Source organism: Ruditapes philippinarum, unplaced genomic scaffold, assembly GCF_026571515.1.
Source record: "Ruditapes philippinarum isolate M1 unplaced genomic scaffold, ASM2657151v2 ctg844_1_1_1_1, whole genome shotgun sequence".
Taxonomy (NCBI): Eukaryota; Metazoa; Mollusca; class Bivalvia; order Venerida; family Veneridae; genus Ruditapes; species Ruditapes philippinarum.
In genome coordinates, this window is record NW_026861977.1 from 366,876 (window position 1) to 371,901 (window position 5,026).

Sequence of the window (5,026 nt, forward strand, 5' to 3'; positions counted from 1 at the left end):
TAATTACGTATAGGTCATAATGTTAATTGCTAGAATTATATAGATGTGTTCTTTAACATTGAAATTCCTGCTAAAATATATCTTATAACCCATGATAGTCAGCATTCCCTGCAGTTAGACTGATTTTGTATTCGGTTTTAAGACGCACCAACACTGTAAAGATAACTAAACTTTCCAGCTTTACTGGTGAAGGAAGAAATTAGGTGCACATACGTGCATTATTTTGGGCACGAACAGGTACCTGAGTAGAACTAGAGACATTTCGTAAGCTAGCTAGATAGCTTCCTCTTGTGAAAGAATTCATAGTCATATCCACAGCGGTTAGGGGCAAATGGTTTGAATTCAACGACTGAAACCACGACTCTGCCACGGACGTCCCAGCGGATAAAATTGCTTGGTGATTATATATGTGAACCTTCAGCAATTTGACTTCCATGAATAAACAGAATAAAATGTCCCAGAAACAAAAGAAATGATGTTATTATAAGCAGACATGAGAGATTTAGCTTTATACACTTTTTGTTAGATTATGATTTCTCATGTTGAATATTCAAAATTTAATTCTAATACGATTAACTAATATCAGTATCAACTTATATAATTCTAAGCAAAGACTCCTTTTTAACCTTGCAAGAGCCAAAAGAAAGGTATATTATGTAAGTCAGTATTACTATGAACACTACAGAAATCTTTTTTTCCCCTGTCAATAATGTTTATTAGAAAATTAAACCTGCAGGAGTTAGTCAAAGATGTACCGTTTTCATACAGATATTTCGCTTATCAAGATTTATAACCTTTCTAAAATTTAATTGGAAATAATGTATAGAGATCTTTTTTTAAAAATATACCACGTGTCATTCTTTGAAACACGTTTATCAATTATTATCTAGCATATTTCTTTTTTAAAAGCGGAAGAGATTGTAAGATAAGATCGTTTAAGTGGCATGTTTTCAACATGATAATGAATTCAAGAGCTCTTTCTTGCAGAATAAAAACTGATAAGCATACGATGATGTATGTGCAGGGTGCAAATAAAGAAACGTACTTGTAGTTTTTATCTTTTTATAAGAAATTTCTATGATATCGTTTTTACGTGTCACGTGATCTTAAAGTATGAAGACATGGGTTTTACAGTCAGTAATTTTTGTGGAATAAAAAACAAATTAAAAGTTGTATGGACTAAATTTTTGATGGATAAGTAAGATATTGTGTTGTTTCACATGCCGCCGAAAGGAAAGCAACAAAATAAAAAGGAAAATAGAAAAAATAAACGTAAAGAGATTTCGCCTTTGTTAGAACAGACATGCACACATAACACAGAGCGTGTAGACAATGGACATACCGGTTTTGCCAGTTTACCTACCAGTTTACCTGTGTTAACTAACAGAGATAGTTATGACGTAAACAATCAAAACAAACGAAAGAAACAACATAGTGACATATTTGTATACGATACACCAACAGTAAGTAAAATAAATAGTGAAATGAGTACTAATGGAACTTTTCAACAATCATTTACTGGCCAATTATTACTGTCACCTCCGTATCAGTATAATCAACAATATCTTGGTCCACTACCGCCAGGTACACCAATGATGAATCAAGGTACAAACCAAACCCCACCATGGGCTATAGCTATGATGGAAACTATGAACTCCCGTCTTGATAAGATCGACTCCCGACTTGATAAAATTGACAATATTGAAAAAGTAGTAAACTCAATGTGCTTGAAGCTCAATGATCTAGATATTAAGGTAAAAAGTATAGAGTCGCGAGTTTGCGATGTAGAAAACAACAGTACATTTATCAGTGAAAAGTATGATAAGCAAACAACATAATTAGCGTCAACTAAAGATAGTGTAAAGACCATGCAAAAATCATGTGACACGTTAAATTCTACAATCAAATTATTAAGTAAAACCCAGGGAGAACTTAGAAATCTTGGACAACGAATTTACAAATATGAAGGACAATCTAATATTTTATGGTTTACCGGAAGTACATACCACATCACCGGAAGCAGCCATGTTATTAACAAGTTCCTCTACAAGTAACACTGACCAAAATATTAATGTTCCGCCACAAACATAAGATACAGCAACATACCCTAATTCATGTGCCTCTATTGTAAAAGAATTTATTAAAAATACATTAAACATCAGTACTGAGATAGAGTTTGATAGAGCCCATCGCCTTGGTACACTAACCAAACCCGAAAATCCAAGACCAATTGTTGTGAAATTTCACAAGTATAGTCACAGAGAATTAGTAAGGAATACAGCTTTCCATATGAAGGATGTCCTTAAGCAACATAGATATGGTGTTGGAGTACAGATACCCAAAGAGTGGCGAGATGCGAGGAAAGAACTTAGTACAGTCTACCAGAGTGAAAAAAAGAAAGGAAAATATGTCCGATTCGTTGGGGAGAAATTATACGTGAATAACACAGAGTACACATGTGGTTCCAGTCATAGTGCTTCTTAGAGGTGTCAAGAAGAGCAATTATACATTTTATCTTGGAATATAAATGGACTGGTTCGAAAACTTTGTGATCCGGACTTTATAGAAATAATAAAGGAAAATGACATTATTTTATTAACAGAAACGTGGCTGTCAAAAAACTCCCATTATAATTTAATTATCGATGGCTATTGTACTTAACACTTATATGGTAACAAATCTATAAATTCTAGAAAAGGGAGACACTCTGGTGGGATTTCTATTTATTATAAATGTAGTTTGAAAGACAAAATTAGTATTATTAGCAAAAATCAAAGTGGTATATTATATTGAATTTGATCGTTATTTAGATAGTAATATATTATTATTAGCGAATGATTACAATTGTACAAGGGTAAACAAAAACCACGTGCTTGACGCACATGGGATACGCTTAATTGATTTTTGTAAGGCGACAAATCTATTAATAGCAAACGGTCGTTTACACCTTAGGTGAATACACATTTATTGGTCATAATGGAATGAGCGTAGTTGATTATCTCTTATTAAGTAATGAAGATTTTCAATATATTAAAGAATTTGAAATATGTAAACCAAATGATTTATCTGATCACAATGCTCTTCATTTTTGTATTGAGAGAATACGCCCACAACAAAATCCACGTGACCCAATTTCAACCCATGAACTATTTTTAGCGTGGGATGACTCAAAAGTTGATATATTCCGAAATTATTTATCAGTCGATATAGAACGGCTTACACAGATAAGCAATAATTTGAATAAATGAAACAATTAAATCTTTTACGACATACGTGCAAGATAATGCATTTAAAGTATTTGGCAATGGAAAAATACTAATCGAGAAACAAATTAAAACTAAGAAAAGATGGTTTGATAAAGAATGCTATGAGGCCAGAAAAGCATTAAATAGAGCAAGATATGTATTTTTGAGAAATAGAACGAACGAGAATAAAAGCATTTTCATAAATAAAAGAAAGGTTTATAAGAATATGAAACTTAGATGTAAACGTTTATTCAAAAAGACAGAGGGAAAACGAGTGTCAAAATTAGCAAAATGTAACCCAAAGTCTTTTTGGAGAAATGTGAGAACACAATACAGGCAACCTACTATAGAAAATAGTAACATAAGTATTGATGATATGTATATACATTTTAATAGTTTGTACGGTTCTACACCACTGTATGATCATGAAAATAATGATGTACATAATGATTACGTATATGATAATGATTTAGATGTTGAATTTACATCGATGGAGATAAAAAATGCAATATTTTCGCAAAACAATTCTAAATGCCCAGGTACTGACCATCTGATTGCAGAAGTATTTAAAAATTCAATTGATATAATTTGTCCATTTCTCACACGCTTTTATAATAAAATATTTAATGATGGCGTATTTCCTGAATGCTGGGGAGAAGGTATTATAGTACCAATTTTTAAAGGTGGGGCTCATGAAGCAAAAAACTTTCGCGGAATTACCCTAAATAATATTTTGTCCAAAATATACTCAAAATTATTAGTTGATAGACTTATTAAATGGGCTGATAAACATGAAAAATTTATTGATAATCAATATGGTTTTCAAAGGAATAAGTCAACTATTGACTGTATTTTTGTTCTACATGTTATAATAACAAAGACTTTGTCGAGTAAGAAGAAACTCTATGTAGCATTTCTAGATTGGGAGAAAATGTTTGACCGTATTGATAGGGTTTTATTATGGAGAAAGTTACTGAATGAAAATATAAGTACAAAATTTGTCACTGCAATCAAGTCAATGTATGGTATTGTTAAATCTTTTGTAAAATATAAAAACATGCATTCTGATCTAATTAATTCTAAGATTGGAGTGAAACAGGGAGATCCAGCAAGTAGCATATTGTGTTTATTTTTTCTCAATGATATATTAAATAATATCAATAGGAACATTCCTGGTATTGTTAACATTGATGATATACAGGTATTTTTGTTATTTGCAGACGACGATGTAGTTTTCACACATGATCCAAATTCATTACAATCTATCTTGAGTGATATAGAACATTTTTGCAATATGTGGAATCTGAAATTAAATGTGTCTAAAACAAAAGTAATGATTTTTGAAAATGGTAGACATACATCTTATGATTTCTTTTTGTATAACACTAGAATTGAAATTGTAGAATCTTTTAAATATTTAGGTGTGTATCTTTTTAAAAATGGAAACTGGAACAGAACTCAAAAATATATTGCGCAACATGCGTCATATTCACTGCATAATTTATTTATTGTATGTAACCAGTTGGAACTTCCAGTTTCCCAAATGATAAGTTTATTTGATAGTATTGTTTTACCAACATTAAATTATGCTACAGAAGTGTGGGGGCATCATGCTGGTCCGAACATAGAAATTATACATACAAAGTTTTGTAGAAGATTGTTATGTGTGAAACAATCAACTAATGTAGATGTGTTATATGGTGAACTTGGTCGTACACCAATGTCCATTCATAGAAAACTAATATTGATCAAATACTGGTTAAAACTTCTTAAACTTAATG